We start from the raw sequence: 13811 nt of genomic DNA, 5'->3' as shown, positions 1-13811 counted from the left end.
ACACTTAACAGAAAAACCAACCTCTCAAGTCTCAATATTAAAAGATTTTTGGCCATATGAAATCTTAACCAAAAAAATACTATGTTAAGACCATGTTTCTTCAATATGGTTGTACTTTATTGACATTAAATTTGATTAAGCTATTTCACCAACCAAGGAAACATAATGAATTAATTTATCCCCACTTTTTGTTTTTAATAATTTCTTTGATTCATTTACCAACCCTTAATGAGACAAGTGATTCATCTCATGATAGCCATATTCAATGTAAATTGGCATTACCTATTTACCTCCCTCTTAACATCTAACTTTAAGTATAATAGTTATTGAATTTTTTTTATAAAATAATGCATTCACAACAACCTAAGAATGTATGAGATAAATGCTACTTTTTAAGTTTCTATATTACAGAAATTATTACTACATTTTTATAGATAATTTTTTAATGTCTCGCGAAAAAATTAGTTGAGGGAGATCAATATGTAAGACTTATTCAAGGTTATTAATTTTGATCATTTATTTACGAAAAATTATATATGTAATGCTAGTGACTTAGAACTATCATGGAAATTTTAATTGTTGTATATAATGTTAGTTGTAAAACATTAGCTATAAAATGGAACTCTAAGACAATTAATGTCTAGTAATGCTAGTTGTTTGATCAACAAAGTACAAAATTAAAGAATTATGTTTTATATTAGAAAAATACTTCAAAATCTAATTCTGTCTTAAAAATTTATTATTTTTTTTTTAAAAAAAAGGGATTTTCAATACAATATCTCTCAACTACAAAAAAAACAACGGTTTTTATATTCACCAATATTAATGGCGGTTACCTTCGTTAGTTATTCACCCAAATTAAATCCTCTAATCCTAATTAACTCATCTAACCCTAATCTCCTAACCCTAACCCCATGTAATACCCTAACCCTAACTACCCAACCACAACCCTCCCCCACCCCACCACTACAGTCCAACCCCCATAACCCCCACTAATGCAACCCCCCCACCCTCACAACCCTCCAACCCTCCCTTCGATTTTTGCAACCCTCACCCCTCCTTCACGGCCCCACCCTTTTCGAATTTCCGCTTTGGGTCGGTTTCGTAGGTGTGGCGGTGATTGTGTGCAAAACAGGGGCGTAATCGGGGAGGGGAGGATGTTGCCGGTTGCAGGGATGGCATGGGGTGAGGGGTTGCGGGGGTGGGTGAAAAGGAGGGGGTGGAGAAGGAGTAGGTTTGTAGGGGAGTTGTGGTTGGGTGGTTAGGGTTAACATTTGATTAGAGGTTAGGATTATAGATAGAGGGGTTATATTAGGGTTAAAGAGGTTAATTAGGATTACAAGGTTTAATTAGAGTTATGACTAACGGAGTTAAACATCGTGAGTCATTAATGACATTTGGATGTATTGTTATGAAACTAAGGGGTACGTGGTAAATTTTGAAAAGTACAAGGATAACTCGTAAATTTTCTGAAAACGCGAGGGTAATTGGTGAAAAACCCGTAAAAACAAACTTAAAATGGTAATTAATCAAACACAAATTTTCACCTTTAGAAGAATTTTGACTAAGTCAAACTAGCTCTACCTATAAAGCTGTCGTCGAACACTCTCTTGCAAAGAAGTAATCACATAATATATCTTAAAAGTATTTTTGTAAAAGCATCATTTGTAACTGTGTTGGTTCTAATACTATAATGATATAAAATATTACTAATAAGTGTGATGATTCAACCATATAAGAAAGTTTGGAGCAACTTCAATGGTAGATCAAAATGAAAATTGGCTTAGAATGCCACATAGATTTTTCTAGTTAACTCAAGTTTAAGCCAAAATTTCCACAATGGTTAGCCAATATACTTGTTGTTTGACTAGGTCCCACTTGAAGTAAGATAGTTGTCTTTAGAGAAGAAGATAGAAATTGTTCACCGAAATTTCCACATAAGCTCACAACTTTAGCTCAAGTTATTGGCTTAGTTAAGCTATATTGGCTAGCAAATGAAATTTCAGCTACTCACTTCAATGATTGAGCTAATTGCTTAACTTTGTTTTTTACTCCCTCTATTTTTTTTTATCATTCTCACTTTCCTATGCACGTCTCCCAATGCACCTCTTTTAGCTTAAATATCTTTCATTATATATTAGTAAAAATTATAACGATTGAATATTAATAATGTACTAATTGAGACGAATCAAACAAGACCCCACATGACTATGTTTTTTCTTATAAATTGTGAAACAATTAGAAGATTCTCTCTAAGTATGAATAGTACCAAGATTCTAAGTGAGAAAGATAAAAAAAAACAGAGGGAGTATTTACTAGCAAGTCCCTAATGTTCACCATTAGAGTTGCTCTTAGTATCTTGAAGAGTTGAGCTCAAAGCTATCCTCTATATACTTTTTTTTTTTTTGTAAGAGCATCATGGTTCTTTTTTTTTTTCATACCATCTTATGGCTTATAGGTTTAACACAACCAAAAAGAAAAAATCTTATTCTTTTTTAAAGTCTTTGACAGATAGATTAGGTCGCCAGAGCTAAATAATACTACTAATACAGCAAAAAAAATAAAAATTGAAGGGACAAATACATCAAGTTAGTAACCTTTAGTTTTTAAACTCTTCTATAAATAGGCAATCTCTTAAGCCGCCCTACAATTCCTCTTTCTATCCTAAATTTTCTTTCAAATCTTTGATTTCTGACAGAATTCAAATGGTACAAATGGGGGCCAAATCCAGCCAAAAAGAGAGATAAAGCTTGAATGAGAATTCACATCCAACTTAACCTTGGTTAAGTTCCTCTTTTTTGAAAATAACAGCTCACTTATTTTGGTATAATGTCGTCGAGAAAAGATAGATATCTAAATACTCACTCCGTCCCAAAATATAGTTCCCATTTCCATTTTGGGTGTCCCAAAATATAGTTCCCATTTTCATATTTAGTTCCACATTTTTCCGTAATTTGCCTAGAAAAATCGTGTCCCATCATTTATTTGCTTCTTGAATTTTGTTTTTTCCTTTGTTTATTCAACCAAAATGTTACAATTAATGCTCTTTCACCAATTATCTCCATTCTCTCTCCTAAAATCATCTTTTCCCATACAACATTTATTTAAATAAACAAAAAATCTTTACTATCCCAACTTGCATAAATTACCGTGAAAAAAGGGAAATGGGAACTATATTTTGGGACGGAGGGAGTATGAAATAGAATAAATAGGTCCCCCTCTCTTTAAATGAAATTACTTAAATTTTCTTTTTTCTTTATTATTATAGAGTTTAGGTATCTAACAGTTAGATAAGCCTTTGTCTTAATTATAGAAACTAGAATTTTTTTGCACGCGATGCGTGCTTGAATTTTTTCGAAACAGAAACTTGATTTTTTTCGGCATAAGTCAAAATTTGAACATTAGACATACTAAGTATAATTGTTTTTAGTTGCAAAATTTGATTGGTTTAGTTTCTGTCACTTAAGTCTCCACCATCTTTTTGTTTTTTTTTTTTACTTTTCAAAGTTAAATTCTATGAACAAAATAGAAATTTTATTGAATTTATTTATGATTTCTAATATTATATTTTTAGTTGATTTTTGAATTAAGTACAGTACTTCATAAATTGTAAAGAAAGTGGACACTTTGATTTCAAGTCAATTTTTTCATAGGTTGTAGTTTGTAAGTGAATTTTTAAGTTTTTGTAAAGTTTTCTCATTTTAGTGATTTGCATAACATAAATTATGCAATTTTTTTAGTTGACTTGTGAGTGATTGTTATAATTATATTTTTTGTATTTTTGTTTGAAGCCCCCTTTGATTTGTAAGTGAATTTGTAATTTAGAATGAGAAGGGGGGTAACATGGTCTCTTTATTCGGGGACACCATAGCTCCCCCTTCGCTTATATAATAGAGATATGTTGTACTTTAATTCTTGAATGATATTTTACATAAACCTTTTTACCTTGATAATTAATCGCTATTATATAATAGAAAAAATAGGTCCAAATATATGTAAAAGTTTCATTATATATAGGAAACACTATAAAAAAGTAAATAATTTTTTTCCTTGTCTAACTTCTAAATTTCAATTTCACTACAAATACACCTCTATTTTTTTTATCATGACCCACCATTAATTGTGAATGGTTCTTGAGAATAGTGATTTGTAAGTAAATATTTTTGTATGTATTGACATTCTAGGTTATTAGTTTTAGTTTGTATGCTAATTTTAAGTTTTAATAAAGTTTCCTGATTATTTGAGTGATTTGTGTGATTTTTATAACTGATTTTCTCAATTTATGAGTGATTTGTAAAGTTTCTTCTTTTAAGTGATTTGTGAGTGAGTGTTGTAAATTAATTTTCGGTAGTTTTTTTTTGAGTGCCGATTATGATTTTGACAATACTTTTGTAATTTAGAAAGAGAAATGGAAAGGGGCAAAAAAGGCATTTCAATAGAGGACACCATTGCTCCCCCCTTCCCTTATATAATAGAGATAACAATAAGTTAAGGTGTAATTTTATATGCAATGTCTAGTTAAACTTTAGAGAGACAAAAGTAGGAGAAAATAACTTGTTGTAACAACGTAATCAAAGGCAAAAAGTTTGTACAAGAGTTTAGGAAACTTAACCTAAGCCAATGATGAATCTGTGATGAACTCAAAAACTTCGCTAGAGTATGAACAGAATAACTAAGTTCAGGGACGAGTGACAGACAAATAAACAAGTCGCCCAACTAAACGACAATATCATGTTAAACTTTAGAGAGATGTTAACTTTACGAGTGACGATGCATGATACCATGTTGCAAAAAAAAAAATTTATATTCAATGTAACATGTAAAATTGTAAAGATTCCTTGCTTGTTGTAAATATGTTTGCTCCATCCTATTTGTGGTAAATTTCTTCTTCTCCAAAGTTAACGTGGTACAACATTCGCATCTATCAATTAACTTTTACTTCAATTTTACTCCTCTTTCAGATTTGTGTAAAAAAAATTAATGGAGTAGATGAGGAGCTATTCAAATATGTTTGTCTATGAGCAATTCAAAAGTAACTATATCAACACTCTAGTCAAAGTGCAACTTAAGCTGACTTAACTTGAAACCTAAGACGTCAAGTTAAGTAATCACTAACTCGACTCAATAAGCTCGTAAAAAACATGATTTTCCTTATTATTTTGTATCTATATACAATTTTACATAATATAATTTTTTCGAAAAATTAAAGAAGAGAATTGATACATGGTAACTTATACTTATTCTCCCCTTTCTTTTATTATACTCTCTTTCCATTTTTGGATGTATTATATTCCTTATTCGACCATCTGTTGTAGAAACCCCTCACAAACCATGTCCACGCAAGATACTCATCATGGACCCATGCACAATTAACTCTTCTACCATGGCATGCGTTCTATAAGGGTAGAACATGAAAACCAAGGAGGAAGTACTAGAGCTTAAGTGAGTGAGATGACCTTTCAGAAACATATCGACATTGTGGTTATCATGCATGCATGTCTGATTAGTTGACATATTATAATTTGGCAAGCTAGTCAAGATCGATTCCACACGGATCATGGCCAGGTTAATTAGTTGACATATAATCTTTGATTTCCTAGGATCAAATCGATATTCAAGGGGAGTGTAGTTTGTTATTTGAACTATGCCATGAATTAATTATCTGGTGCTAGGATTAATCAAATATGGGCTCTGTTGTTTAGCATATCAAGTCTGTTTTGATTTTGGTATATGTTGTTTAGTATATCGAGTCTATTTTGGTTTATTCAGGTTTACGTCCTTTTGTTTAGGTCAATTGGTAGGGTAATATATATAAACCCTATAATGAACTTTTGCCTTCATATTCTGAAATTTGTACTCTCTACTAAACTTAATAAAAACGTTTCTGTTTTACCTGTGGACATAGCTAACACATTGTTAGTGAACCACATCAATTCTTGTGTCGATTGTTCTTTAATTCTTTGTTGATCAATTACATTTGTACCAACATAGTTACTAAATGTTAAAACCCATTAAGTGCCCACTTGTGAGTGTCACACATTGGAGAAAGAGGAGAGAATAAACCACTTTATAAGATAATAAGGAGTTACTCCTCCTATCACCAATTGGTTTTAGGATGGAACCTCCTAGCTTGTAAGTGGGCTAAACTCTCCTCCTCCTTACTGGGTTACCCAGGCCCATTTTCATATAATCTAAAAATTAACACTAAACGAGAGCAATTTGATGATTAAATCAATGATAAATAAAGGTGTAGGGGACATGGTTTCACCAGGAAGTCCATGATATAAGATTAGCTCTTCACCTTGTTATTCTCATAGGTCATAACTAAAGTTAATCGGGTGATTAGGTAGATCAGAAGTAGTGATCAACTCAAAGATTTTGACATGTGATTAGTTGTTGGTTCACAATTATAGGCCAATATCATGAGTCCTATCTATCCCCAACTTCCATATAGCCAAACTTAACTATGTGATCTTATCTTTTTTTTAAATGCTGATTAACCCCAATGAATCCATTTTCGGGTCTTATTTAAGTTATAACTAGCGTCGCTAGCAAAACCCTACATGTTAACATCAAATAAGGATTTCAAAAGTACTAAAATGCACAAACGTGAGCCTAGCAGAATCACCAAGAGACTAGAGCATAATAAAAGAAGGGGTTGAGACGCCTTAGGAGGCTACTCACGTCTTACACTTAATTAAAACCAATTAAAAGATCTAAGTCGAACAAGTAATTGAGTCGAGCTCAAATCAAATTGTTTCCAACTCAAGTTGAGCATGCTTCAATTACCATTTGACTTGCTTAATCAGCATTTAAAAAAAAGATATTTAAGATTAAAGAATAACTACTTCTAATTATTTATTAATCTTCATTACCACTTACTCGATACTGCAGTTTCCCATTAAAGTAATAACATATGGTAACATAAAAAAAAAGTAACGGTTTTTCAATCATATACCCCTGACAATTTCTTTTTGCACCGTATACCCTTTCAACTTTTCAAATTCACCATATATACCCCTCACTTTTCAAAAAATACATCAACTTGCCCTTAACGACTAACGACGTTGATGTCCGTTAGTCATTGACCCCCTAATCCCTCCTAATCCTAATTAGCTAGTCTAAATCTAAGTCAAAGCCTAATCCTAATCCCAAAATATAATTTCCTAACCCTAACCACTTGTCCCTCACCACTTACCCTTTCCCCCCACTATCCCCACCAACCTAGCAACCCCCTCCCCACCACCCTCGAAGCCCCTCCCTCCTCCCCCTCCCCCGCAACCCCCTTCCCACCACCCTGACCCAGCACCCTCACGGCAAACCCCGACCCCAGCACCCCCCTAACCCCCAGCCCCTTGCTCTCGCTGCACCCTCGCACAACAGTCGCGACACCAACACCTTTGCTGCCGGCAGCCTCCACCGAAACCCGTCCACAACCGCGCCACGCGTAGCTTTCCCCCTGTTACTATGCCTTTCTCCCTCGCGCACTCCTTAGCTTCAGTCGTTTAGAGAACTGCTGGGTTGCGGGAGAAGTGGAGGGAGGTTACAAGATTGCATTAGACTATCGGAGAAGGGGGTGTCAGCGAGCGAGGGAAGGGGAGGGGGTCGGCGAGGAAAGGGTAGGGTGTCGGCGAGGAAAGGGGACGGGAGGGGTGGTGGTGAAGGGGAGGGAAAGGCTAGAGTGGGGCAGGGCTGGTTAGGATATAATTAGATTAGGGTTAAGGTTAGAGTTTGATTTAGGTTAGTTAATTAGTATTAGGGCCTAATGACTAACAAAAGTATAACGCCGTTAGTCAAAAGGGTAGTCTGAGGTATTTTTCGAAAAGTGAGGCGTATATGGTGAATTTGAAAATTTGAAAGGTATATAGTGAAAAAAAATGTTAGGAATGTATGGTGAAAAAGTAAAAAAAAAAAAACACATATTTGACTAAAAATGTATTAGTATTATTACCGTCACTGTCACGTACACGTGACATTCCTAAGACATTTATGTCAGGTGGGGAACTTTGTGTAGAAACTTTAATTTGTGTGGGATGATTCTCAATAAGAGACTTTAATCAAAGATTGTAGGGTCACAAACAGGTCTATAATTAGGAGGGGCGGTTAACAGAATCTAGATAATTTAGCTCAACCTCATAAAGCAGACAATCATTCTCATTTTTCAACTACCCTGTTAAACTCAGTTTTTCCAAGAACAACAAGACATATGCTTAAATTCCTCACGATCAAAATGCAATAATTTAGGTAAATAGTTCCACTTAAGTCTGTAATTATGACTTTTTTTTTTGTTTGTTTAAGGTACATGGTATTTAGTAGGCAGCCATACATTGCATGCAGAAATCTTCTTCATTCTAAAGATGATTTAAATCTATATAAATATGAGTATGCTAGATTAACAGTAAATAAATTCATCTAATAAGTAATAATTCGCAATGGAATTTTGATCTGTAAGAATCTAAATCTTCTCATATATTAGAAAGAAATATATATAATTGTCCTAGGTATTATAGGACAGTTGTAAAGACAATATAATTCAAATTCCTCTTGTTAGTTCCAGGAGAAAATTGTCAGCATGCTGAAATAATTAAGTACAACAAGAAATAGAGCAAGAACCAAGAATTATTTTGTTCTTATAAATGTTTAGCACAGGGCATCTTTTAGGAAAACATAGAGTTAGATCATTAATCAATAAAGTTTTGTTTGCTACAATAACACACGGTGTGATATGAACTGGTCTTAATTAATATAATTATAATATACTTCCTCCGTTTCTAAATAAAGTGTCCGTTTTTTCTATTTATAGTAGGAAATTTCCTGAGGTATCTTTAAGGGTTGGCTTAATTATCAAAATACCCTTATTGAAATTTGAAGTTCAAAGTCTAAGTTTCAAGGTTACCTTAGGAAATCAATGCACTTGAATTTCGGTGTATGATAAGGGTATTTTGATCCCAAACACAAAATTCAGGAGTATTTGAGAAATTTCTCAAATGTGAGGGGTAATTTGAGAATCACGTCAAACATCAGGGGTACCTGAGGAAATTTCCCATTTATATTTGTTCCAAATAGATTTTCTTATTTGGTATGAGTCCGCCAATTAAATTATTATTTTGCTTTGAATTTTTAAAATATCTCCCACTTTTTCATATGGCTCACATTCTCTCTCCTTAATACACAATTCATAAAAAATATACCAATTTATATATTTAATTATGATTTAATACAACTAAGCCGCTACATATAATTTTTTCTTAATACTTATGCTTCAAAGAAATGGGCACTCTATTTAAGGACGTAGAGAATTGATAGGAATATATCTTTAGAGGGAAGTTTCCCTATATTTGTTATTCTATGTATAGAGGTTTCCTTATGTGTATACATATATATATAGTGTAAATCATCAATGAGAAGGCAACAATTTTACCCTAATCTTATTCTTAACATGGTATCGGAGCCCTAATCAAATTTTTTTTTCTCTCTCTCTCGGCCGCCTTCTTCATGACAGGCGACAAATCTTCCGGTGACGTTGCTTCACCAAAACTTGATATCACGAGCCCCTTTTTTCTTAGCCATGGTGATCGCCCTGGTGACTATATCACACCCACTCGTCTTCGCCAAGATAATTATGATGATTGGGCTGGAGATTTACAACTCGCGCTTCAAGCTCGACGAAAAATGGCTTTTCTCGACGGCACCATTACCGGCCCAGTCGCGCCCTACACCGAGTCTGACTGGCTCACCGTGAACGCCATGCTTGTCTCCTGGATCATGAACACCATTGATCCCGATGTAAAAGGTATGCTCACTAAGTTTAGTGAGGCTCGTAAATTATGGCTTCATCTTAAAACCCGATTTGCTACTGTTAATGGCCCCCGAATTCATCAAATAAAATCTAGTATTGCGCGTTGCGAACAAACTAAATCTATGAGTGTTTCCACGTATTATGGTAAATTAAATGTGTTGTGGGAAGAATTGTCGAAACATGAACCATTAATTACATGTACTTGTTGTTCATCTTGTCATGCCGGGGCTTATCATGAATCTCGCCGGGAAACACAATAATTGCATGAATTTCTTATGGGGTTATATTCTGAGTATTATGCGAGGTTGCGCACCCAAATTCTGTCGACCGAACCCCTTCCTAGTCTTGACCGTGCGTATCACTTGGTAGTCCAAGAAGAACGTGTGCGCACCGTCAAGTCTTCGGCCGACGAGGCTCCTGCAGTCCTCGGGTTCTCTGTTCGCGCACCTGCTGGGCGTGGTAAGGGGTCCACAGACAGGTCTCCTTGCTCTCATTGCCATAAGATGGGACATGATGTGTCTCGATGTTGGACGTTATTGGCCTGTTCTCACTGCAAAAAACATGGCCATGATGTGAGTACGTGCTACGAATTGGTGGGATATCCCGAAGGTTCGGATCCCAAGTCTCGTGTTTCTAAGTCCTCGACTGGTCGGGGTCGTGGCGGGGTGAAGGCTACGGCCAACGCCGTGGCTGGCTCAGTTTCGGCTTCTTCTTCGGGTGATGCTCCTTCCACTTTATTTACTCCCGAGCAATGGAAGGCTCTTGCTGGTATTTTTGGCTCTGCCAAGGTTTCTGATGATCGTCTTAGTGGTAAGTTTCTTTCCACTTCTTGGATTATTGACAGTGGTGCTACTCATCACGTTACTGATACTATCTCTGGCATGTTTGATTTGGTTTCTATCTCTCCCTGTCCTGTCGGTCTTCCCAATGGTAGCACTGTTGTTGCTACTCAGAAGGGTTCAGTGAAGTTGTCTGCATCTATCACTCTTATTAATGTTCTTCTTGTACCTCAGTTTGGCTGTAGTTTACTTTCTGTTGCTCAACTTTCTAATGATTTGCAGTGTTTTGTTCAATTTAACTCTTCTATGTGTGCTATACAGGACCACATGAAGGAACTGATTGGAACGGGTCGTAAGGTAGACGGGCTTTACTACTTCAATGGAGATGACAGTGTGCATGTGGCAACTGTAACTGGGGCATCTTCCGAGTTTGACTTGTGGCATCGTCGTATGGGTCATCCTTCAGAGAAAGTGGTGAAGTTACTACCTCCTCTATGTGGTCATGTAGGTCGTTTGTCGAATAAAGCATGTGAGGTTTGTTTTCGTGCTAAGCACACTAGAGAGAAGTTTCCTTTGAGTGACAGTAAAACTAGTCGTATTTTTGAAAAGATTCATTGTGATTTGTGGGGACCTTACAGACATGTATCTTCTTGTGGTGCTCGTTATTTTTTGACTATTGTTGATGATTTTTCTAGAGCTGTTTGGGTTTATTTAATGGAGGATAAAACTGAAGTGTTTGGCATGTTTATGAGTTTTATAGCCATGGTTGACCGTCAATTCTCTCAAACTATTAAACTTGTTCAAAGTGACAATGGTACTGAATTCAATTGTCTACTTGATTATTTTTCTGCATCTGGCATTGTTTTTCAAACCTCTTGTGTTGCTACTCCTCAACAAAATGGGAGAGTCGAACGCAAACATCAACATATATTGAATGTGGGTCGTGCCTTACGTTTTCAAGCCAATCTTCCTATTTATTTCTGGGGGGAAAGTATTCTTGCTGCTGTTCATTTGATCAATCGTACTCCCTCTCCTCTCTTAAATAACAAATCTCCCTTTCATGTTCTTTTTGGCTTTACTCCTGCCTATGCTGCTATTCGTACATTTGGGTGCCTTTGTTTTGCTCATAATCACAAAACTAAAGGTGATAAGTTTGCTAGTCGTAGTCGGAAGTGTGTTTTTGTGGGATATCCTTTTGGGAAGAAGGGGTGGCGGTTGTTTGATCTTGATACCAAAGAATTTTTTGTCTCTAGGGATGTTAAATTTTTTGAGGATGTGTATCCGTTTGTTTCGCCTGATGATGTTAACATTGATGCTCACAATTTGGTGCCCCATACTGATTTTGTTCATGATGATTTCGCTGACTCTCTTGATCTCACAAATTCCTTCTCTCCAATTTCTGAAAATTCTGTTAATGAACCCACAAAAGAGCCCCCCCTTGTTCCTTCCATTGAACCCACAAATGAGCCGCCTATTTCTAGCCCAAATTCTCCTCTTTCTCATGACCCGTCCCCATCTCCTCATGTCCAGCCCACCGAAAATGCTGCCCAGCCCACAAACTCTCTCGCCCAGCCTCACAACTCTCTCGCCCAGCCCGTTAACTCTCTCGCCCCACCTCTCAATCTCACTGACCAGCCCACCGCTAGTCAGCCCAGTTCCCCTGGGCCACCCGTGTCCTTGCTGGGCTCATCTGAGCCGCGTGTTACTTCTTCGCCCAGCGTGTCATCTGGGCCTTCGGACTCCTCTTCTACATTGGGCCGTGGGATGCGCTCTAAGGCTCCCTCGGTATTGCTCAAGGATTATGTCACGCACACTGTTGTTTCTGCTGGCCCGTCTGTCTCTACTTCCTCTCCATCTCTTCCTTCAGGTACTCCTTATCCTATGGCTCACTATATAAATTGTTCAAATTTTTCTGCAAATTATTTGAAGTTTGTTGCAGCTGTTGTTTCTACTTCTGAACCGAGGTCCTTTAAGGAGGCTATGCGGAGTGATGCGTGGAAAGCGTCCATGCAGGACGAAATACAGGCCCTAGAGGCCAATGGCACTTGGACATTGGAGGAACTCCCTCCTGGAAAACGTGCTCTGGGGAGTCAATGGGTTTATCGCACTAAGTTTTTGTCCACTGGTGCAGTTGAGCGTCTGAAATCTCGATTGGTTGTTTTGGGTAATCATCAGGAAGCTGGTATTGATTATACTGAGACATTTGCTCCTGTTGCAAAAATGACTACTGTTCGGGCCTTTCTTACTATTGCTGCTTCTAAGAATTGGGAACTTCATCAGATGGACGTTCACAATGCTTTTCTTCATGGTGATTTGGAAGAGGAGGTTTATATGAAGCTTCCTCCTGGTTTTGCTTGTTCCAACCCCAATCTGGTCTGTCGTCTGTGCAAATCTCTCTATGGTTTGAAACAAGCCCCCCGGTGTTGGTTTGCCAAGCTCGTCACTGCGTTACGAGATTATGGTTTTCTCCAGTCCTACTCTGATTATTCTCTCTTCACTTATACACGACAGTCTGTTCAGCTCAATGTGCTCGTTTATGTTGATGATCTCATTATCTCTGGTAACGATTCCGCTGCTCTCTCCTCCTTCAAATCTTATTTGTCTGATTGCTTTAAAATGAAGGATTTGGGTCCCTTAAAATATTTTCTTGGGATTGAGGTGGCTCGTAGTTCCTCCGGCATTTTTCTTTGTCAGCGAAAATATACTCTGGATATTATCGCTGAAACCGGCTTGTTGGGTTCTAAACCGAGTGGGTTTCCCATTGAGCAACATCATCGTTTGGCTCTTGCTTCTGGCCCCTTGTTATCTGATCCTGCTGCATATCGTCGTCTTGTGGGACGTCTTATTTACTTGGCGGTAACTCGTCCTGACTTAGCCTACTCTGTACATGTTCTTTCTCAGTTTATGCAGGCCCCACGTAGTGAGCACTGGGAGGCTGCTCTGCGTGTGGTTCGCTATCTGAAGGGCACTCCTGGCCAGGGTGTTCTTTTGTGTGCCGATGGTGATCTTTCATTACAGGGTTGGTGTGATTCTGATTGGGCTGCTTGTCCCATTACCCGACGTTCTCTGTCAGGATGGCTTGTCTTCTTAGGTTCTTCTCCTATTTCCTGGAAGACCAAGAAGCAACCCACGGTTTCTCGTTCATCTGCTGAGGCTGAGTATCGCTCTATGGCCTCTCTTACATGTGAGTTGAAATGGTTGAAGGCGCTTTTATTGAGCTTGGGTATTCAGCA

This window comes from Beta vulgaris, chromosome 3, assembly GCF_026745355.1.
Source record: "Beta vulgaris subsp. vulgaris cultivar EL10 chromosome 3, EL10.2, whole genome shotgun sequence".
Classification (NCBI taxonomy): Eukaryota; Viridiplantae; Streptophyta; class Magnoliopsida; order Caryophyllales; family Amaranthaceae; genus Beta; species Beta vulgaris.
The sequence above is the reverse complement of the archived record's forward strand: the minus strand, read 5'-3'. Positions refer to the sequence as shown.